This window comes from Serinus canaria, chromosome Z (genome assembly GCF_022539315.1).
Source record: "Serinus canaria isolate serCan28SL12 chromosome Z, serCan2020, whole genome shotgun sequence".
In the NCBI taxonomy this organism is placed as follows: domain Eukaryota; kingdom Metazoa; phylum Chordata; class Aves; order Passeriformes; family Fringillidae; genus Serinus; species Serinus canaria.
In genome coordinates, this window is record NC_066343.1 from 14,126,050 (window position 1) to 14,150,641 (window position 24,592).

The 24,592-nt window shown below is 39.5% G+C and overlaps 1 protein-coding gene across 13 annotated transcripts in view; it reads right to left on the reverse strand.

Moving 5' to 3' along the window:
* PAM (peptidylglycine alpha-amidating monooxygenase) overlaps positions 1-24,592 on the reverse strand; it is a 654,400-nt gene that overhangs the window by 100,161 nt on the left and 529,647 nt on the right. For 11 of the 13 annotated variants that reach the window (XM_050986805.1, XM_050986802.1, XM_050986809.1 and 8 more), the window contains exon 1: positions 20,055-20,166. The exons of 1 other annotated variant lie outside the window; for it this stretch is intronic. The gene's annotated coding sequence lies outside the window, so the exon portion shown is untranslated. Of the gene's footprint in view, positions 1-11,423; positions 11,479-20,054; positions 20,167-24,592 lie in introns of those variants that run through there. One more of the 13 variants, XM_018922867.3, reaches the window with a different exon arrangement.

The following is a 24,592-nucleotide window of genomic DNA, read 5'->3' on the forward strand; positions in this document are numbered from 1 at the left end:
GTTCACATTTGGAAAAATCTAATTGCTCACTAGGTCTTCTTTTTACTTCAAGTACAGCTCTGGAGATTGAGGATTACAGATAACACTGAACCCTAATACCCACATGCAGTAAGTCCTTGTAACCTAGATTTCTGAAACACACGAACAGGTTTTTTTTGTAGAAAACCAGACTCCTTACAACTCTGATACATTTCTTTAAAAGGACTCTCAGTGTACACAAGAAGCATTTTTAAGTGCAAATGTACAATGTCCTCTTAGATTTGTAGGGGGGGAACAATACACATCACCATTTTTTTTTGAGAGCAAAAAATGAGGCTCTTGCCAAGAATGCTGTCTTTACTGTTCAAACCTCATTTCATTTTACATTTGTATATTTCAAGCAAAAATTTCAAAGTAAATCCCAACTATGCATCATCTAAAATTTTAATCATGCTCTGTCCAACTGTTCCTCACAGAGACACTGAGAAATAATCAGATATTAACCTTCTTCCACCACCTTAACTTTATGCATGCTCAATGACCAAATGCCTTATGCAGCTTTGCCAACAGAATGATAACAGAGCTTTTTATAAAAATCTGACAGGAAAATTTCCTAATTTGCTCCAAAATAGGGTTGGCCCTCAGTCATTAAATGCCACCATTTTTTGACTGCTTTGCTGGATTTAGGGCTCACTAAAAGTGCACCAAAGGTCAGCTAAATGCTTCAGAGAACCAAATACCCATGCTTCAAAATTCCTCATTCCACTCCACGGTCGTGCAGTAACTTCAAAATTTTCATTCCAAGGATCATGCCACCAAATCGCAAAGAACTCTCAGTGACATGTCCATACCAAACTAATTCTGAAATCAAACTTATCTGAAGGGCTTTTTCACAATCACCTCATTTTCAGATGCCTGTAGCTTTTTTTTTAAACAGCAAAATGAGTTATGAAAATACTTCAGCCTGCTTGTGGCACAAGAAAATTACTTCCCATTAGTGTTCCCAACCTCAAACTCTACCACTGCAAATTGAAGTTTGGGAGAGTAGACTTTTGTGAGTTACCTTTCCAGACAAGCAATCCCTAAATCAAAAGGAGAGAATTTGACATGTGGCTACAATCTCTCTCCTGTAACCACAAAATGTCTGACAGAGGGATAGGTTAAAAGGATTAGTATATTGGACCTAGTTTTCATTCTGAAGTGATTCACAGTTTCACAACTAGCACATCTCCACGCTAGGTGTTTTACAGATGAAGTGTGTTATTTCTGTCTTCCAGCAGTTCTTCTCTAGCCGCTACACAAAAATATAAAAGGTCATTTTTAATCAAGGAACCCTTAATATTTAATTAGGACATGTGAATGCCTTGCAGAAAAACAGGTAGGCAAGCTGAGCAAGGCAAGATACACTTACTAATTTAGCTCGGCTGAGACAGGCTTCACAGCAAAATGAGCAACTTACTCTCCTGGCTTTTTTTTGCTTTTAGTCCTATAGGTGAGCAAACACAGTTTATGGTGGAAGCTTTATTTTTATTTGAAGATGACTCATAATGGCCAAATTTATTACAAGACAAAAGACATGCTTGATTTAGTCAATTAGAACAAAGGGTTTATACTATGGATTGTGAAATAAAAGTTCTGGTAATGATCTCTGCAACCAAGAGCAATACATTAAGCTGTAGTATTTTCGCAAATAAGGTTTCACATATAAACAAGAAAGCATAGACATAAAAAAATAGAACCAATGCCCCTGCATCATGTCTTTCTTAATGATTTCTTTGCCCTATGCATAATAAACCTCTATAGGTCTAAAGAATTAAAATCAATATATCCTTGATGGAGTAAAAAACATATAGAAAATTGCTTTTGATGGGGATTTATTATTTAAATGGAGCTTGCTTTGTCAGTGTGCAGAAAAAAAAAGTAAACAGAAGGAGAGAAGATATTTTCTTTATAGAATATCAGAAAGAAAAAGCTAGATGCTAAGAGAAGCAGAATTGTAACTGATTCAAACAAATCACCTTTGTGCTTATCTGCATGTAAATCTACCAAAAGATCCCTCTAGTATATTAGCTGTCTTTTAAAAACAGCAACACACCTACATACAGTTATAATCCTTAGCTGAAATACCACAATTTCATTAAAAGCATATTCTTTGCTTATATAAAAACACTTAACTGACACAGAAAACAGTGCTTCAAGGCAGATAGATGACTGCAGCTGCTCTCTCACATATTAGACAAAAGCCAACCGAGAGCAGGACATGAAACTGCCAACAGCAGCAACCACCACTACTGAAATAAACCAACTCCACTGAATTACTGTACAAAATACTTTATAGGCACATAAAGGCACATAAGGAACCTTATTTGAACCAATGTCTTGGTCTCCTTATATGCTAGAAAGTTAGAGGAAATGTCATACTAAACATCATAACATTACCAAATCCCAGGGGAAGTCTACAGCAAGGAAGACATATCCTTGATCTTAAACCAGCTGAACATATGTAAGTCCATGGGTCCTGATGGGATGCACCCATGACTGCTACTCTTCATAATCTTTGATCAATCATGGCAATTGGGAAAGGAGCACAAGGACTGAGGGAATCATCTGTGAGGGTGAGCAGGAGCCCAGTGAGGTTGTGGAGAGTGTAACTTTGGAGATTTTCAAAATCCATCTGGACATGGTCCTGGGCAACCTGCTTTAGGTGGCCCTGCTTGAGCAAGGTGGGTGTCCACAGTGAGCTCCAGAGGTCCCTGCCAACCTTGACTATTCTGTGATTCTGTAAAGAAAACTAATAGTTATTTTATCTGTCACTAGGTATTTTGAACTGGAAGAGATCTATGTGCAAACACAATGAGAAAACATTAACTAGATCTATGTAATTTGTCCCATAGGACTATACATACATAAGAAGAGTCCCCAGAATTATTCATATTGTCTTAAACATCAAGTTTTGATTTTTCATTGATAGTTTTATTTGGTTCAAGTACTAGCAACTAGTAAGTTGCCTGATGGGGGGCTTCTGTGAGGAGAGACTGTGCCAAAAACATGTGGTACCACATGACCAGAGCAGGGGACTGAGCCCTTCAGCCAGGAGAGTGGTACCTCTGGGGAAATACGCTTACAAAAATATTGCAAAGCAGAGTGTAAAAACCAGAAGTGAGGGACCACACTGCAGACACCAGGGACAGTGAAGAGAGGAGGAGGTGCTTCAAGCAGCAGGGCCTGTAGCCCCTGAAAAGCCTCATACTGAAGCAGATACCAACCTTGCAACCCATGAAAACCCCACTGCTAAACAGCTAGAGATGCCCTGAAGAAAGTTGCTGCACACTGGGAGTCCATTCTTCTGTATTTTCAATTGGCAATAAATCAAATTAATTTTCCTCAAGTCAATCTCTTTGCTCATGATGGTAACTGATGAGTGATCTCCCAGTCTTTTTACCTTGGGCTGTTCCACTTCTACTCTCTAAGCTCATCCTGTTGAGGAGGGAGAGTGAAAGAGCAGCTGAGGCCCACCAAGGCCAACCCATACCACATCCCATGAAGATTTTAAAATAAAAATGCCATACTCAGTAACTGACATAACTGTTCAGACTCCGATTTCACCAAAGTAGTAACGCAGCCACAAAACAAGGCAAGCCACTTTTATATGTGACAATGCCAATCTAGCTGAAATTTCAACTTGCAGGGCAGAAGACAGTCTGCAAGTGATAATTACAACTCTTGACAACTACTATCCATTAATTAAAAAACAAACACAAAAAAAAACCAAAACACCCAAAAATCCACAACTTCAAACAGAAGTAATAACCAGATACAACACTTGGAAAAGACCTTACCTCAAAAAGCACCTGGTCTAAGCATCAGTTCCCTACTAGTAAGTGAATATACACTATTATAAATTAAAAAGAGATTTTACATTCAAATAATGTATACACACACAAAATAACTCAGAAACTCTTCCTAAGCAAACACCTGCAGGTTGTATGTAGGTCAAATTGTCTTGACAGGGATGAAAAGACAAAATAAGACACAAACGATCTACATGATTTGAACATCAACCAAAGAAAAGATTTAACGCTTGATGATAACCACAATAACTATAAGAAGACTGAGCCCTGTTGAGAATGTACAGGTACACTGACCAACAGAATGACTATAACATACTATTAGAAAATACATTCCATTCTTTGGAAATATTTGCTCCTGAAAAAAATCTAGTAACACAAATACAAAAGTTCAAGTGCAGCTTTCAACAGTGGACTTCTGAATTCAATGTAGCAATAACTCCATATTGATTTCCCCAATTCATTTCTCAAGAAAAAAAATACCACATGACAGAAGTAAATAAAATTTAGAGGAAGCAACCTAACTAACAAAATATTAACAAATAGAAATACAAAAAACCCACAATCTACAGAAAACCTGACCAATTCAGAAAAGCCAAAAACAGGTAGAAAAATATTTTTAACACATATTTTGCAGACAAAACTAAGGAAGCTGAGAGCTACTTTTAAAATCACCAAAAAATAAAACGTAGAAATAAAAAAAAAAAGGGAGGAAAACCAAAACACTCTCAGAAATGTGGGAAACACATAAAATTACCCTTGAGTAATATTATTTTTTAATAAGCAACTATTATAAATATGACTGACAGAAAAAATAAAAGGAATCAAGAAGATCACAAGCACCAAAAGTAATAGTGCTAACATTCTGATACTTGTGAGGTGGATTTGATGCAATTGTCAAAATAGCGCTCCTCCTCATGGACATAAAAGGTTTTAACAAGACAAGGCCAGGTGATAGATCCAGTTATCTGAAATAAAAGCAATAAAGAATAAAGCTTTCTTTCCTTTAGTTTCTTCCCCCTCCCAGCTTCTTTGCTATTCTAGAGAAGAAATACACAAATTTCAAGTTGGAGACTGCCTGGCTAGAGCAAAGGAGAGAGAAATTAATGAGAACAACTTTGAAAAAAATTTAGTCTGCACTTAAAGTCTTTTTGGTTTTAAAAATTTTGCTTAAGAAATAAAAAAATTGATACTGATTTAACAGAGAAATAGTAAAATAATAATAGAACAAAAGCCCAAGTAAAAACCAACACAGAGGATAGGGACCTGGTCTCCACCTTCCTAGTGGAGTAAATAGCAGAGACAAAGGTGGCTTTAATCCAAGGCTACTTCTTTTACTGGCTCATGTATTTGTCAAGATTACCAACAAACCTTAGTAAACTACAGATGGTATCTTATACTTGAAACTGCCAACATACCAAGAAACATGAACACTGAAAAACTTCCTTATCATATTTCAGTGAACACAAATTCGCCAAAAAGCACCTACATCTAACAAGATTATAATTTACAGTCTATTTTTTAAATGTATTGTGTACAAATATCCACTAAATGGATAGACAGAAGAGAATCTCAGGAGAAGGAATTGTAGAGAATAGGGTAACTAATATTGAGAACATCATTTGTAGCAGCAAAACATCCAAATTACCCAAAGAAGACAGGAAACTGTACTTATGCAAACATATACACTGGGTTTGACATTAATTAAATCATGAATCCTTTCTGTTTGCAAGTTAAGGCCCCAGGCACTATGTCTTCCAAAACCAGTCAAATCAAGGGAACATACTTGGCCAAGGTCAGCTGCTCTTGATTCACTGATAGGCTCTAACAGTCGATACTACAGAGCACTGGAAGTTCACATTTAGGTACCATCCTAATGCAATCACTCCTTTCTCTGGGGGTGTGATGTGACAACTGGAAAAGCCCTGGTGCAGAGTTTCAAAGTTATCTAAGCAACAATATTGGCTTGAGAGCACTTTGTTACTATTGCTACACTAAGCTCAGGTTTTATTTTACTTTATCTAAGAGCTCTAAGACCAGTGCTACTTACACTGGTAATGTATTTTTTTCCAAGTTTCATGTTATGAAATTTAAGTATCAGAGATGGCAATAAAGGAAGTACCTCAATGAAAATTTACTTCCCTAAGTGGAGAGAGATACTATTCCATGTCTGTTAGATCCATTTTCTACCTAGCCAGAGTTCTGGATTCACAGCAAGACCATTTGAGAAACAAATCAAGTATGAGAAGACAGAAAAACATGTGACAAAGACAACAGCAAAACTAGAAACTAGGCAACAATTCTGAAATATGAAAAAAGCAGCAAAGAAAAACCTAAATCTTTGAGTAGGATACGAAGGTTTAACTACTGTAGTAAAATACATTTTAAACTGAACTTAGAGAATGAGTGACATGGTTTGCATGAGAGACGCATCATTTAACGTGCTGATATTAATTTAAATCCTACGCCAACTTACAGAAAGTTCATACAATCTCAATGACATACCTGCTCATAACACACCACCAGGTCTCCAACCACAGTGCACTCTAACTCTACAATTATAGGCTCATTTTGAAGTGTTGTACAGCTCACAAGTTCTGTATTGACAGCAGTGCAAAGAAAAGGTCTTTTCAAGCACAAAGTCAAAACCAAAGATTGGTTAAGATTAGTAACAATTTATTTATATTGAAAGGGAAGTATTTATATTAAGGGGAAGTAACAAACAAAAAAAAAGTAAATGTTTTAATCATCTTGAAGCTTAAGGTTGCAAAACGGAATAAAACATTCACATAATAAATCCACTGAGAATACTAGCAGGTTTTCTACTATTTCCTTGTGCAAAAAGTGAAAGAACTGGTGCTGGAAGCTAATTTTTTACTCCGAGAGCAGCAGGAACAGGATAGGGACAAACCTTACTAAAAGCCACTTGGGGAGGACCCAAGAAGCAAACATTTCCGTAGATCAAAAATCCTCTCCCATAATCTAGCAATGATAGGAGTCTAAGCACAGACACTTGAGAGAAATTATGCCAGATCAAATCAAGTTTTCCAAAACAAACCGCTTCATGTTTGCAATTAATTTATGATCCAGCAGCTACTGCAATAAATAGTCAAAAGTAATCAACTGAACAGACAACTTCTTGCTACATTAGCCAACTATGAAATACATTTTTCAGCAGGCAAAAAGAAATACAATAGTATCAAAACAAATAATTACAAGAGTGTACACACAAGACCCACATGGCTATCCCAACAGTAGAAGAATATACAACAAGTTGGTAAGATTTTTGTAGATGGCCAAAAAAAATTACCAATTTTCTAACACATTACTAGCTTTGATGCCTATCAAAAAAAAAAAAAAAAATAAAGAGACAAAGTTCGTAATTTTGTTTCCCAGTCTAATTAGATTCAAAAGCCAGGTAAGGCCAGTGGAAGGACTGAATTGATCACCAATTCACTACACATGCCCATAATTTCCATTGATATGTATCATGAGAGAAACTAAAGTACACAAATCGATCTAGTAAAATAGATAATGTAGATAATATAGATTGAATTATCTATCTGCGTCATCCTCATGCATCCTTAGAAATAAAAGGCCAAGTATCAGACAGAATACTGTTAGATCAACCTCCAAATCAGAAATGTCTTTTGAAAACCAGATATAAACACTAATGAATGTCTAAAAGCAGGTACGAATACTTTTTTCTTCCTTTGCCACAAGCAAAGCAGAAGATTTGATAGCTATTTACTTTTTTCAACTCAATTTCTTTTGAAGATGAGACAGATCACACCATATTAAAGCAGTTACAAAGAAGCAATATGTACTCTGTACCCCAGAGGAAAAAATGCAGGTACCAAACTTCTTTGTCATTCCTGCAAAAGTATCTGCCAATGTGCCCCATGCCACCCAGTGCTGCATACAGCCGGCTATCATGAAAGATACATCCCTACTTTCTTGTCAGAGGAAGATATATTGTGAACACTCTTGTAGATGTATCCTCTGCAATAGAAAACATTTACACAAAAGGAAATGTAAATTTTACTCCAGTCTAGAATCCCAAAATACAAAATTGACAGAAAACCATGAAAGGTTGTTTAATGAGGATTTATGAAAAAATATATAAACAACGAAAAGATAAAAATAGACCACAAAACCAAATCAGGGCAGTGGACAAACTAAGTACACCTACTGCTTTCCTAATCATGAAAAGAGCACTCCTGGTATACCAGAACCATTCCCCACCCCAATGTGGTAGCTCACATACAAACCCTGTATCAATTAACTGGATCTGGGTCTTGAAGGTGAAATGGGTGGCTGAGATCTCACAGAAAATTAACTAACATTATATTGTGTTGGCAATACACTGGAGCATTCACATCTGCCAGTGGGTGATGGTTATAGGCCTGAGGTGATTATACTTCACAGGGTCCCATCCCTATACCTAACAAATAAACAATTAAGTGATTAATTACAATTAACAATTTTGAGAGACAGGGAAGGGGAGAACATAGAAACTTCTTTTACTTCTTTGGTATTACAGCTAGGTTCCTACTTGTCTTTTCTGGCAAAAATACTGGAAGCTTAAGTACAGGAATATATTACTCAGTTTGACTTGATAGCAGGAAAAGCTTTCAAGATAACAGGGAGGCAAATATTCTTCCAGGGTTCCTGCTATCACTGTGAGAAAAGTTGTTACAGATCCTGCTGATTTGGAAACTTCCTGAAAACTGCATTAAAATGGTACAGGCTAGCCTGGGAAATGAACCCCAAGAAAATTCAGAGAACTGAGCCAGGAGTAAAATTTGGAAGAATAAGTTGGCAGGCACTTTACAAATGTTGCTCAAATCAGCTGAACAAATCATACTTTATACAGCAGAAATGCAAAGTAGATACACAGAAAATTCACAGAAAATGATGGTTTCAGAGGCAATTTATATCATATTTGGTCCACATATGAAAATCATTGTATAATAATAAAAAAAAAGGTTAAGTGGAAATGGTGCATTTCTAAGCTTACATCTCCTAGCTGCAACAAAGTAAGTGCCTTAGAGGAAAAAACAGGGTAACAAAAGGGTGCCTCTGCTTTGCGCACAGTAGCTCCCACTGTACAAGCAATTAACACAAGAGAATAATGTTTCACTGACTGGCCATCAAGAAATGTAAAAGAAAAACTGCAGTGGAAAGCAACATCCTTTGAAACAGCTGAGCAAACCTTCCTAACCTATCAAAGAAAGGGAGGAGCAAGCAATATATTGAATTAATGGCTATGGCTATCTATGGTGCTGCAAGAGCAATCTGCTTCAGAAGTCTTTGTTCTGACTCTTGGGCTTGTGAAGGTTTCACACTGTGGTCTAGGAAATGAGACGCAGATGTCTGGATGATACATGGCAAACCTGGCTGGGGTTTGGAGTATAAAAGCATTGCTTACTTAGGCATGAGAGACATGTAGATGCCCATACTGCAAATCATGGTGAGCTATGTATTTCTGCAATAACCACTAGTGACAATGTGTTAGTTGAGTGGACTCTCCTAAGAAATCAAGTCATTTAGGGATATTTGCCATCTACAAATGGAGACAAAATAAGAGGCAATCATTGCTTCAGAGAGACCACTCTAAATGTCTTTAAGAATACTTGCAAATAACAGAAGCAAGAAAAACTGCCACAACAGCCTTAGGGAAAGACAGAGCACTCAGTGGTCCCAGGCCACACCTGACAGATGTGACACACTTGACACAGGGCCATTTCCAAAAGGCCAGGGCTTGTGACAAATACTGGTGCTGGCAGATACATCTATAAGCACCTGACTGTATTGCCTACCTCCCCTGCCAACTAGAAGGTCATTATGAAAGGCCTTCACTTTTTAAATCAATGGTTAGGTTCCCTCTTGCATTAAATCAAATAAGGGTCATCATTTCCAGGAGAAATGGTCCAGTTGTAGGATGGTGAACACCAGGTAACATGAGTTTATCACATATCCCTATCAATCTTGTCGAGCCAGTTTAATAAAGTGTACTAAAAGAATTACCAAAAACCAGTTGTGAATTCTTCCACCTACCTGCCCTTTGGTGTGTTTAGCCAACAGTACTGACAAGAGCATTAATAATTCTGAATAGGAGGGTGTGAGTCCAAGATTACAACACTTAAAAACTATCGTCAGGTCATCACCACACAGAAACAGATACAAGGCTTCTGTCTGAGACAGAGGAGGAGGGTGCACCTTGGTACTGGAAGGACAATCTTGTTTACAGTGCTCCCTGCCAAGATACTGGCTCAGGTGCCAGAATCTACATCCTTAATTTCAGAACACTTTGCCAGTACTCCTTAATACATTCTACAACATGTATTTTGCAAAAAACTTATGCTTCCCATTCCTTCAACAGAGAGCAGATGTGGGTATTCTCCCTGGGAATTCTCACAGTTACATTAAACCCTCAGCAACATCCGTTGGGAACCTGGGAGTGACAGCGATGCTCAGTGACACCTGCCTAGCATACTTTTGGGAACAAAGAACACTCTAGTGGGAACTAAAAGGCCAAAAGAGCTGATCAACATCCAAGGATGACTGCAAAGGGAGCCTTGAAAGTGGATGTGTGGGGGAAGATCTCCATGCTCTGATGATTCTTGAAGAGATTGCTTTACCTTGCCCTTGCTATGTACTACTGAACTCTTACAGAGCAAATAATTTTCATCAATGAGAGTTTTCAACTTCTTTTCATACAAACTAAAATGCTGAAACATCTTTGGTATGCTAGAGTTAATAGAATAAGTCCATTCCATGGAAGAAAGACCATAATAACTCACTGCCACTATGTGAAGAGCTGATTTAATTTCAATTCTCTCTCAACACTGGTTGTCGGAGGCATGTGGGGGAGGGGGTGCACATGTGCCACTTGCAGGAGTCAGCTTGCAGGAGAAGATGGGAGAAAGCCTTGTCTCTGGGGATACTTTCCCCAGCAACCTTTTCATGTCTCACATGAGACAAGCAGGCACCAGGCCACCCCCCTGGCCACACTGCACCTCCCAGAGGTGTTCTCCAAGAGATGGAAAAAGGTCTCCACCAATGGACTCCAGTGGAACATTGGAACACTGTGCCGGTGATCTCCTGTCAGCAGGCAGATCATGGGAAGAGACAGGGGGCATAAAAATAACTGAGTCACAACCTCTGGGACTTTTTTGACTCAAGGCTTTCTGTGTTGGGGCATTTGCTCTTGTCTTTTTGCCCAGGCTTGAGGTCTTACTCTGGCTCTAGCCTATTTTTTCGTCCTGGCTCGAGCCTGCCTTTTGTCTCTTTCGCCCTTGCTGGCCCTTACTCTCCCGCAAGTACTCGCCCTCCCTCTCGCTGGGCATTTGGCCGGACACTGGCTGACCTCCGAGCCTTGTGTCTAGCCTGTGTTCTGCCCTACCCCTCGCCAGTCCCAGCCGCCGCTTGTCCCGCCTCCCTGTGTTCCAGACCGACGCCCTGCCTGCTTCGCTCCTGCGTTCCTGCCTGCCTCTAACCCTGCTTCACCGGTCCAGCCCCCCACCACCATCCCCACCACAATCCTGTCCAGAGTTCCGGACCTCCCGCCCGAGCGCCCCCTCCCTCCCTCACCTGGTGCCCGGCTGCCCGTGGCCGCAGGAGCTGTGCCGGGGGAGCCGCGCCCTCTCCGAGAGCTGCGCAGGCTCCCCAGCAGGCAGCGTGCACACACTCCCCGACACTCGGACGTCGATGGCACTTCCTGACTTCGGGTGGTAATGCCTGCTTTTTCTGTCCCCCCCCCCATTATTTTTCATCTTCCTTCCTCCTTTTTCTGTCTTTTCTAGTCATGTTTAGTAGGTCAATTCCCTCTTTTTTTGATACCAATAAACGGTTCTCAGACACGGTCTCATTTGACTTATTTTCATCCTAGACCATCTGTTTTCAAAGAACTCCCCACAGTTCCCCACAGTGAAACACGACACACTACCAAGCTGTGAAACTTGTGATTTAAGAAAAATAGGAAAGATAATTGTTCTTCCTGAGAAAATTATATAGGAAATTCCTTATGGGAATTACAAGGTAATTTCACATAAATTACTACATTTTACTTCAGCTTATTAACTAACAATTTAAGCCTACTTTAGATTTTGAGATCACATCCTAAAGAAATACATTTTCAGGTGTGCAAAGACGTCAGTAAAAACAGCCTCAAGCCATTTCCAGAGGTGGACCCTTACCATGTAGCAGCAGGTGGACACAGCACACAGGTGGACATACAGCACAAGACCAAACACAGGATGCAAAGATGACTGAGGGACTACAGTCATCTGTCATGAGGAGAGGTGGGAATGTTTACAGCTTGAAGAGAAGGCTTGCTTAAGATGGGGTAAAACTTAATACTTAAAAACTTAATTCATGTAAACAAAATATTGATATACATGGGATAAAAGCATGTGTAGACTTTCCACAGCAGTATACACTGACTAGAAAAGAGTCAACAGGGATAAATTGAATCAGAAGAAATTCTACATGCAAAACCAAATACACTTGTTCATTATAAGAGCGGTCAAACATGGGAAGAGGCTGCCAAGAGGAGTCTCCATCCATAGAACTTCTCAAAATCTGAGTGAACACAGTCATTTGTCACCTGATATAGCTGGTCCTATTTAAGTGAGGGTGGAGTTAAATTACATCATCTCCAAAAGCTCCCTGCCACCTCAACCACTCTGTAATCCTATATTAATCTCATACGCAGAAAGCTGGGTGAGACAGTCAAAGAAAAGACAAAAACCCCTTTTTCTGGTTAAAAAGAAACAAAACTGGAAATCACTATTTAATTAACATCCTAGTAACTGTCGTGTGTAATAAAAACTATGTTGTATACTAACAGCTTCTATAAGAACAGCTAGGTTCTCTAAACTAGATACTACAGCAAACTAACTTCTGAAAGGACTACATAAATTAATATTCATAAAATGGTGATTAAAATACATTGACATTGTCTCAATACAAACAACAATAAACAAGCAGAAATCAGTAAGTATTTCAAGTCAGGATAAAAAGGATACTTTCAAATCCAGCATAAATCCTTAATCTCTTCTATAATGAGACTGGGATGCTTATTACCATAAAATTCATCTCCTTAACTTGAGGTCAGGGTATAACATGCCCACAAAAGGAATTAAAACCAACTGAATTTAACAAATCTGAATATAAATAATTAATGGAAAACTAAAGAATATAGCATAGAAGTCTGCAACAGAGCTAAGAATTAAAACAAACACTAGCTTTCCCACCTCCTTTTAAGTGGACTGCTGTAAGCAGGCAAAGCTGACTTGATCTATACTCAAATTCCTTTTCTTCACTCCTGCTTCAGGGCACATAAGTGAGGTTCGGAGAGAACTCTATTAAAGCAAGCTGACTTGTAAAGCAAAATAACCACTGACACCCTGGAACAGTCACAAAGCTATAAGCATTGTTGTTATTCTTGGTAAAACACTCGACTACAACCACCTTCAGTACCTGAAAAGAGGTAAATGTGCAGTTTAACAAAGTGTCAACTCAACTGGGAAGGGGTAGAGGGAGGAACCACAAATGACAGATGGGTATGTGCTTCTAAAAGAAAAAGCTATGGCTTCCTGAAAAGATGAGGATGAAGAAGGTAAGCATAATTATGCTTATAACCAGTTATGCTGATTAACGAAGGCATGTAAATGAATCTCACAGAATAAAGCATTTGACTATTCTCAATAATTACTAATGTAATCTTTTAAATATCTGTTCAGACATAAGAAGTAATAAATTTACTGTGACACAGGTTAGTTGTATGATCCATTCCAGTCTTTGCTTTTTTCTTCCACCTCCCTTCACATTAGCCTGATTTTCAACCTTACAGTCTTTCACTTCAGCTTTTTTCAGTCACTAGCTCATATAAGCTGATCTTCGATTTCAGTTTTCTTTCCTTGATCCAGATCCTTGTCAACCCAGCCCAAGAGTTCAGAGAGTTTCTCCCTCTCCTACCAGGTCATGGTCCCAATGGTATCTACAGACACCACGTTTCTTTGCACAGACGGAGCCCGATTTGCTCCCACAGACTGACCTCCAATGCAACTCTTCCCCTCCTCCCCAGTTCACCTACTTCTCTTTACATTCTCTTCTAGTCTCTGTTTGCACTCCTCTTATTATCTTCACAGCAAAAAAACACCTCAACTCTGAACTGGAACACTTCACCACCAATATTCAGTAACTTGTCAGTGTTACAGTCTGTAGACCACAGAAACTTAGTGTGGGAAGTATCAGACTGCTTTCTAAGATGTCAAGGCGGATCAGCATCCCGTAGTTTAGAAACGTGCCATGGACCTACTGCTACTTACAAGTACATTAATACACCTTACTTTCAATAAAGGTGCTTTATTTAAACTGAATCAAAGAGAAAAGGAAATTGAATAGATTCTGAGGTAAAAAATAATTAGAAACAGAGAGATATTAGCAAGAGAGTGGCGGAAAAATACATGTACATTATCTTAGCAAATTATAACATCTTTCTTCAATGAAACAAAAGATCATTCCCCAAGACAAAAGAAAATGCAGTGGAGCTGGTCAGGGGTGGAGAGATGAACTATTTTTTCATCCATACTACTAACAGGGGATTATTAAATGTGATGAAAGTAGATTAGAAGATGCAAAAAAAAAAAAAAAAAAAAAAAAAAAAGACTAAACAAAGACAATTGAAACAGGTTTCAAGTGGTAATTTCATTAACTGTTTCATAAATATAGCCTTATATTTGTATATCTGAACTTCCTCTGATTCAGCTTCATTCCTCTTCCTTGCATCCTATCACTGTTCCCCAAAGAGAGAGGATATCTGTATCATCTGCTTCACCTCCTCCATTGAGGAAGCTGCAGTCTGCTGTGAGGTCACATTCAGTCTTCTCTTTTCCAAGCTGAACCAAATAAGCTCTTCGTTTTCCCAGTATGCAATGAAACAAAGACAATCTGGACTTTTCAGCCCAAGAACAGGAAGTCTAAAAGTAAACATGACTGTCCTCTATACAGAAGTATATACAGAGAACAAGGTATGAATTAAGCTACTGAATGATACTAAACAAGAACAATGACAATATATAAAGACTCTGAATAATTTAGATTGAAAATTAGATTGACATTTTTGAAACAAGCCAGAAAGGGTATGCTGTAGGCCTAATTTTAAAGATGAGTAATTTTTTTATCATATAGGTCAAAGGACATTACTTAGAGGTCTGCAACAGAAAGCAAATGTAGAGTTCAATATAAACATTTCCTCATAATCACTTTTTGTTCCCAAGTATGAAAGACTAATAATTCCTTTTTTTTTAAGTATGAAAACCTGAGGCATTTACAACAGAGAAGACTGAAAGCAAGTCACATGCAACATATGACCATCAGAAGTAATTTTTTTTTTGCTTATTTATGGCTTGATAACCCCAAACTCTAGGGGCTCTGAAACAGAGATAGACAATTTTACAAAGACAAACTTTTGAGATAACATTGTTTTGTAGGTATTTCTACAGTAAAGTACTTGTAAAAGTACACTAGGACCACAAATGTACAACAGCACAGACTAAAATACTAGAACAGTACTGAGACAACCAAGTGGAACCATAAGATCCAAAAAAGAATATTGATAACTGTGGAGTGGAACTGGGAGGCAGTGTTGGATTATGAGACCATACAACATTCATGGATCAGCAAATAGGGCATGATTCAACAACACCTTCAGCATTCCTTGTCCAGAGGGAAGATAAATGCATCAAAGATCACACAACATCATTACCAGGCAAAAATAAACCTAAATACACAGTGAGGATTTGGTAAACAGCATCCCTTTCTCCCTTGTCACTGCATGTAATCATACTAAAAAGACAGCCATTTGTCCTGGTCCTCATAAATGTAGGACTGCAAAAGCAAGAGTATGAAAAGATGACAAAAATCTATTAGATTTCAAATACAAGTTTATGAAAATTAATTTGTTCAAAAGTAGAAGCCATGTTTCCACCTATCCAGTGATCCATTGTGAGCTGCTGCAATTTAAACTCTCATCTCATATGATGACACACTCTGTTTGGCTATTGCAGAACATTGGTATCTTAAACCAGAGCACTTGCCAAGTTACATCTGTTGCCTAATATGCCGGAACTTCATCACTGCAGCATGAACAAAGTTATTATTTATTGATTTTATTGCAAAACACACTTTGTTCTTTGCATAAAGTGATGAGTTCTGCTGAGTATTTTCATTGTCAATAAAACATGGATGGGTGGTGGGAAAGCAAGAAAACCCCTTCCTCTACAATGCATAGAAAGTCCTCACAGGGCTGGGAGTACTGCTGCAACAGAGCTCTTCCAATTAATGACTGCTAAGTGTCTGCCTTAGAAACACACTGCCTGACCTTTACCCATTAAACAAATTGGAAAAGCTTGCTTTCTTTTGGCATCTCTTAATATACAATCTACATGTATCCTTTCAGAGGCTAGTATTCAATTTCATTCACATTCTCACATAGATTTGAAAGAGAATCTCTACTCAGATTATGTTTCTCAACACTAGTAATAATAAACCCCAACATTTTAGATGTATACCTGAAAAACAGTACTTCAAAAAACCACACTAACCATAAATTTTGCTTCCCATATATACTACACAATTTTTGTGAGTGCTTGTTCTTTGCTCGCATGGTCCCAAGTTATATCTCAAAATCCTACTTCATTTTACTTTATGCTTTCAGAATGTTTTCATAACAAAAGCGCTCCACACTTGCATTCCACATACCTTTAATACAATTTCACCTTGAAATATTTTTTTCATATAAGTTATAAAATAACCCATAAAATTTGAGATCTATTGAATCAAGTTTTTCAGATAAAACTTTTACATCTTTCTGCAGGAAAAGGCTTTTAGTTGATTCAACATGCCTGAACAATTAATAAATAACACCCTCTCCTCCTTACCTTGGCCCGCTGGAAGACACTGAAGTTGAGTACAGGCAAGATGGAGAGAAAAGGAAAGAGTCCTTCACTTATTACAGGAAAATTAAGGGGGCTATTCAATAAGGACTATGTTGTAAATTCTCACTGTCTTTCTACTGCCCTATGCATTTCAATTTATGTCCTGCCTGCTTAGAAAGAAGGTAAAAAACAAAAAGGAGGAGAAAAAGAAGGGGGGAAAGTGTGAAAGGTGGAGAAAAGGTGAAAAGCGGTGAGGAAAAGCAAAACAGAGGGGGAAAAGCTGAAAAGGGGGGGGAGGTGACTGAAGAGGAGGAAGGCAATGAAAAAGGTATTGGGGAAAGAAAGTAAAAGAGGGGTAAATGAAAAAAGAATAAGGGTAAAAAGGAGAGAGGAAGAAGAGGACAAAAAAAAAATAAAGGAGGAGGAGAAAAAAGACTGGAGTGGGACAGGAAAAAAGAGAGAAAAAAGGGAGGAAGAAGAGAGAAAAAAGGAGGAAAACACTTAGCTGTACCTCGAAAAACACCTTGGATTGGCTCAAGCTCTGAAGCATGAAGAAAAGGTTTCTCACTAGTTAGAGAATGTCCAGTGTTTCTTTCTGCCACTTTAACATTAGATTGAACTTGGATGCCTTAAGTAGAGACATCTTTGAAGCTATTCAGAATATTTTGACTATACAGACTGTCATACTAGACCAGGCTGGTAAACCTGGTCAACAATTTGCTCAGATCAGCCAGCATATCTTGTTGTCAAGATGCAAGACAACTAACACAGTATAGCCTATTAGTACTGAACAGAATATGGTAGATATGGTATAACCTACTCTTTTAAGTATTTAATCCTACAAATACTTTTTCTAGCTTGTTTGGCTTCATTTGTGATACATTTCAAAACTCTGTTTGCAGTAGTTGTAAGTTTGGATAGTACTACTATAAACATTCCAGGATATTTATTAATCTTGAATATCACAAGCAAAGGTCAGATCCAATTAAGTGGAAACCTAGCAAGTTATGAAATTCCTTTAAAGTAAGTCTTAATTGCATTGTACATTTCATCATTTTTGTATGTGCAACATGAATACTTCTGTCAAGCAATAAAATGAGAACTTCAGAACAAATCCCAACCTCTTGGCACCTTTTGAGCCATTACTACATGTAAAACAGAAGCAATGTGAAAAGAATTGTCTTCAATAAGTATGCATTTTACGACAGAGTTCCTCCGGATTCACCTCTAAGGAAGCAAGAAAAAACATCCTCTCTGATCATTTTATGGTATCAGCCACATGCAGGGAAATAACCTCCACAACAAGCAGATGCAATCTTATCTTGTATTATTTGACACTTGGGAGCCCTGAGACTCTCTCACTTGACAAGAAAGCAGACAAAACATCAAAATGGTGGGTTTGTATTTTGGATTGGATCTTTGAGATTACTTTAAGCTTGCTTGCCCATACTCTTGTGAAGACCCCTGCCTCCATATGTCAAAGGAAGTATCTTCTTTTGGCTACTTGCTAGCCCTTACCGCCTAGATCTCTCATTTTCACCCGTCCCAACTGTGAGATCACCACATCAAAAAAACTAACTTAGTACCTAAGGTCTAAATTCATCCCACTTTCCATTTTTTCTGCATGCACTAGTCAGCAAACTAGTCAGCTTCAGTCTTCCAGCAAAATTATTTCCGAAAACTAGCTCCTGAATTCAGATTTACAGTACACAACAGACTCGTGATTTCAGATCTACAGCAAAGGACAGAAATATAAATAAGAATCCAACACATCAGTACTTTAAAAAAGTAAGTTCAGTTAATATTTTGGTATTAAACTGCTATTTTCTGAAAGCTATATATTTACTGCTGATGTTTTTAGCATGAGAATCCCTGCAAAGACTGAAAAGGAATGCCCCAGATCAAAAAAGAAACAAAACACCTGATTCCTATTAAGTGACAGATCACAGAGATTTGTGATATTAAAAACGCCTGTTGTCTTGTAAGAAGACTTCCAATTCCATGGCAAACATTTTTTCTTTAATAAGTAGCTTAAAAAATCTAATTAATGCTAGTGATTTTATTTTTTTTACTCCAATCTATAAGAACAGTCATCTGCAAGCATACAGCAGGCAATGTGACAACAGTCTACAGTGAAACCTACCAATCTGTCAATGACAGCACCTTTGTGTTTGCAATCCATAAATCATCCGTAGAAGTGACCATGGCTTTACCATTGCTGAAGAGCTTTGGGACCCACCCCTTCACATAGCAGTTCTCACAGCACAACCACGCTCTGGCAAGTAGATCGTTATATAGCACATTCAAAAATAGGTACGAATCAATTTGTAAGAGATTGATACACAAAACATATAAATTTTTATAGTAACGCCTGAAATTAATACTGAGGAGTGAAGGTTTACAAAAAAAAAAAAAAAAAACCGAACAAAAATACAAACAAAAAAAGCCACTCCCAGGGACTACTGGGAACCATACGCTACTCTAAAAAGCTGGAAGTCGAAACTAACAAAATGACAGTACTTGAATGCTTCCTATGGTTGGACACCCAGAGGTGAAGAAATGACAGCAACAGAGGGCCAGTGCCGAAGTCCGGAGGGGCTCTGCCTCTCCGCATCAGCCATGTTCCTACCACTGGCATGCCGCCCAGCCCTTTAAGCCGGACCTGATGACGGGCGGGAGGCACCGGCCCCGGGACGGCCCCGCTCGCTGCCCGCAGGGGCTCGTGTTGGCGGCGCCGGGCGTCGCGGGAAACTTTGGCGGCGGGGAGCGCGCCGTGCCCCAGTCCTCTGGGGGAAGGTCGACTCTCCCATCGGCTTTGCACAGGACACGAAGTCCCGGCGGGGAGAGCGGAGGTTCCACCGCATCAACCCCCTCAGGCGGGGACGGCAGTGCTCAGGCGGGGACAGGGAGGGCGGGATGGGGCTATTCCCGCCTCCCAGCGCCGCAGCCGCCGCAGTCTGCAGCCAGCAGGGGAAGAGCTGCTCCTGGCACCCGCACCCGCTTCGGCGGTGTGAAGCGGGCCCCCGGACGTCCGGGAACCCGCCCCAAGGCATCCACGGGAGGCGCCGCGGCTTGGGCAGCGCGCAGGGGAGCGGCGCCGCCGCCGCATGTGTGCCTAGGCAGAGGCAGCGCCGAGTACGACCAGGCGAGTGTCCAGCCAAGGCGCGGCACCGGCACCGCCTCGGGGCTTAGGAGAATCACCGCAACTCAAAAGTATCCCCTGCTTCTCCCCTCCCCGCAGCCCCCGTGCCCAGGCGAACGCGGCGCAGGTGGAACTCACGGGAGGAAGACGCGCCACACCGCTGACTCCCGGCCGACCTGCCTGGCTGCTGCCAGCAGCGTCACCGACACCGGGGTCTGCCGCTGCGACCCCCCCTTCCTGCCCCGCCCCGGGACCGCCCCCCCTCGCGCCCCGCCCCACCCCGCCCCGGCGCGGGGGACGCGGCAGCGCTCACGTCGGCTCTATTACGCCTGGCTGCGCCGCTGAGAGGCGCTGTCCGAGCTCGCTCTGCCTTAATCCGGTCCGGGTCGGGCTGGGCCGGGAGCGGGGCCTATTGGGTCTGCGGTTACAGGCGAGAGGCTGGATTTCGTAGGGGAAGGCCTGTAGTCCTCAGGGGAGGGTTCGATGTTCTCAGTGAAGGGGCTGGGGCCACTGGGGAGGTTCTGGAGTCTGCATGAAACGGGCTCGGTGTCCGCTTGGAGGGGTCGGAGCCTTGCGAGTCCGCAGGGAGGGAACAAAGCGCCCCGTGCCGTTTTGACTGCCCTCGGGCAGGAAAGGGCTGCTGTGCGATCAGTCCCGGGGGATGAAGGCCCTTCGTGCAGGGAGAGGAAAGGCTGTGGTTGGGGAGTCGCAAGCGGTGGTCAGCTAATTGAGGGGAAGGTTCTGCAGACTTCTCTGCACGGTGTAGGGGCGGGTGGTAACACCAGCTCAGCAGAGCGAGGAGCCACGGCATGGTATCCTCCGAGGGATGGATGCTGGGCATGGCACAAGGCAGATCCTGGTAACGAAGGATCCAAGGCGAGGGTGCCGATTTTGGTTGTAAGTTTGTCGAGAGCTTCAGTGTACTTTAATGAGATTATGATTTCAGTGAAATTTGTAACATAACATAGTGAGCTGAAGCTTGACCATGTGTTACAATGAGCTGTATCTCAACCACACATACCGACCGCATGGGAGTCCTGTTCAGCATCCCTTGCTGGACAGGTTTGTGCGGAAGACCTTTAAGAGGTTTATCTCCATAGGTGAAATGGAAGGATTAGGGCCCAAATCTGTATTGTTTTTCCGGGGCATTGTGATGAAGTATTTGTTTATCAAACAAGACTGTCCTAATGCTCCTTAAAAATATAAAAAATATATATGGTAAAACATAATTTTGCCACCCTCTGATTAAAATAATAGCTTTTTTTTTTTCTGAGTAGATCTACCAACTTTGTTATGACAGCAAATCTGGGTATTTGGGTTTGTGATGAATGTTTCAATATTTCTAAAAAGACTAGATGTGTTATTAAGATGGAGCATTTGTCTCATTCATATAAAATGGAAAATGCAACACAAATTAATTCTTTGAAAGCTTATTAATATTTTTTAAGTTAAAGTGCATCAGTAGAGTTCTGGCTTGGTCTTGATTGCTTCAGAAGGTGAAAATTTGCTTTTGCAGGTCCATAGGACATAGCAAGCAATTAGTGATTAATGTGTCCTAAAGATGCTTTCAGTCTTTGATGACAATAAATATTAAGCTCTTTGAACAGAAATGGTGACTTACTGGCTTCAACTGATTTGCCGAGTCACACCAGCATTTTTTTGTAGAGCTTTTTGTCACACCAAGCCATCATCAAAGTCTGTGCCAGACTTCCCTTACATTATTGATCTGGCTCATGAAAATGAACACTGTAGGTGCAAAGGCCGGGTCTAAGGATTCCAGGACTTCCCTAAGCAAAGCATGGTGCTTTTTTGAAATAACAAATCAATAAACACCTGTTGCTGAGGCAGGAGCAGCCCAAAGGCTTGCCCCCACCTTAAGCTCAATGTGGCTTTACTGAAAGGTGCAGCTTTTCAGTCTCTCACAGGGGGCTACATTCTGTTCTAGAAGTGTTTCTTATGGTAGCTGCTCTTATGTAAATTCTTTAACTGGTGTAGATTATTGTATTTTCAAGCAAATCTTTGCAAAGGAAAGCATGGACAAGAATTTGGAGGACCTCAAAATAGTCTTTAGCACAGGAATGTTTCATGAATTAGGTCTTATTTTATGACATTGCTAGGGGCCTACAAATTAAGTCCTTTTTCTATGTGTGGAATATCTGGCTTACAGGTAGCAATAAAAGGAATCAAAGTATTTGGGAAAAAACAAAAGAAAAAGAGAAAAGCATTGAAAAGATATATTATCAACTCTTTGAAAAGAAACTGTGAAAGAGACTGACCCTGGGGCCTACTAAGAGGCTTTAAAGTTTTCTTTCTGAATTTTAAAAGATTTTTTCTTCATAATTAGAGAAAATGAATTAAAATTTCAGCTTTTTATGACTACCTTTGTATCAAAGTCATTACTTGAATAAAACCTGTCAAATCCACTAGTTTTATTAATTGTTAACATAAGGCAGTCTACCTTAGACTTCATGTTTAATGGCTCTCTATGTCATTCTACTGAATTTTCCTTAATCTGCTCATACTGCTTTCGTTAGTTCTAGAGTTGTTTTCATACTGCTTCACAAAGGCAGTAAAAATGAATACAATAAAATGTGATGCTTAATTTTTGTCTCTTTATGAAATCTGAGACTTGTCTTTCAGTGTCCTGTCCTTTGAATTTGAAAATTTCTAGGGTAGAAAAACAAAACAAGTCTTAAACTTTATTCTGTGACTTATGCCATTACCTCCTAGTGTGAAGCACTGAAAAATAAACAAAGCATCCTGTAAAGTACTAGATTTCCTGTAAGACTGACTTCCCTGAGTTGAAAAACTATTTCTCGTCTTGCCTGACTGAATATCTACTTTTATAATAGCTTTGCGTGGGAAACAAAACTTGGGGGGGGGGGGAGTTAGCTTGCCATTCTTTTCATCTTCATTAGGTCCAAATTCAGCAAGGACTTGAATTTTAAGGTTAGGTGTGTGCTAAAGCAATTAATTTTAGACTATTGACATGACAGTTACATAAAAAGATAAGATTGGTCTGTGGTTGTAATCTCATGATAAAGTACTTGGGCTTTCTTGTATACAGGAATAGACTTAATATCCTTAGCTTTTGCATTGTGGCAGACTTATCTTGAAATTTTTCATTATCCATGCCTGAACCATCACTACTGCCATTTATAAATCTGTGAGAAAATGTTCTTTCAATTTGTGCAAAACCCTTTTGAGTCATACAGTCTTCTTGCTTATACTTCCATAACACAATGATATTGTTACTGGCCAGCAACAATAGTAAATATTAAATAATAAAGGTCAGTATCATATATCTTGATGAAGTATTTTAGATAGGTAAATTGATTCCAGGCTCTGAGCTTTTTGCTTTGAGCACAATTTACTCTATTTTTGCCACAGATACTTAATTTCCTTTTTCCTTTTGGCTTTTTAGGCTTTTATGTTTGTTGGTTTTGGTTTGTTTTTTTTTTAGGAAAAACAAGATACAAACTTTATTCTCTTGCATATGTGAAAGTACAGACTGCGTCATACACTAGAGAGCTGCATGGATATTTTACTTTGTAAATGGAGCAGCATACTGGCAGCAAAAAGGTTGAAAGCCTTTGAACAGCTCCTTTGGTGATAGAAATCAGCCCATGATCTCCTTCAGGCTGCAATTTTATTCATTGCTATTTCCTAGGGTGTTTTCTAGCGCCAAGATAAATTTCAATGTAAAAAATGAGTCCCAGTGAAAGAGATACAAAGATATGTAACACAGCTGTCATTAAAGTACTTTACATACCTTGGTATAAAGCAAAAATACACAAAAGAAATACCTTTATATTGGAGGTTTAATTTTATCCAGGTGAATGGAAATATGCCACAAATCCAGTTATGCAAGCTTGCATCCTTTGCAAAACTTCAACTCTCATGCAGTAAATGGTCTTTGCAGACTGCAGTTGATGTAAGCTTTTGGGTCACTGATGTTTATTTAATGCCTTTCCCATGTGTAAAGGATGTTCATCTCTACCTCTGGTAGGACAGTGCTTAATTAATAAAGCAATATTAATGTCAGTGTTTTGAAGACAAATTATTCATAACAACATCTTACCTAGAGTGACAGCCATATTTTGCATACCACTGAAAATGGTTTCTAATTGTTTCAGAACAGCAAATGTTTATTGTTGTATCTCTGTCTTCTATTTGTGTGCTGCTATCCTACATATACACTATCTGTTGAATCTTCATACATGAGATGGCTGAACATATGGATAAGTGATCTCTGGTACCTCAATGCAGGTAATCCAGTTGTCATTAATTTGAATGTGATAACTCAGCTGTCCTTGGGAAATTGTCTATATTTCTCTTACATCTTTTTGTGTGTCTTTAAATAATCTTACTCTTGTCTTTTGCCTCTGGGATATCTATATAGGTATCACTGAAGGGTTGGGATTTTTCTTGTACCTAGCTTTTATTTATTTTCTTGTTTGTTGTGAGAAAAAAATGTCAGATGTCTGTGGTAATAACAAAAGACTTGCAAAAAAAGCTGAGTTGATTTAGAACTTACATTCCATCCTTAGATTGTCTCCTAAGAATTTGTTTTAGGAAAACAGTGGATTTGCCTTCTTTGTTCATACCTGATTGTATTAAGCAGAGACTGAGAGCAGAGCCCTACTAAATTAGGGATTTAGTAGCTCACTGCCAAA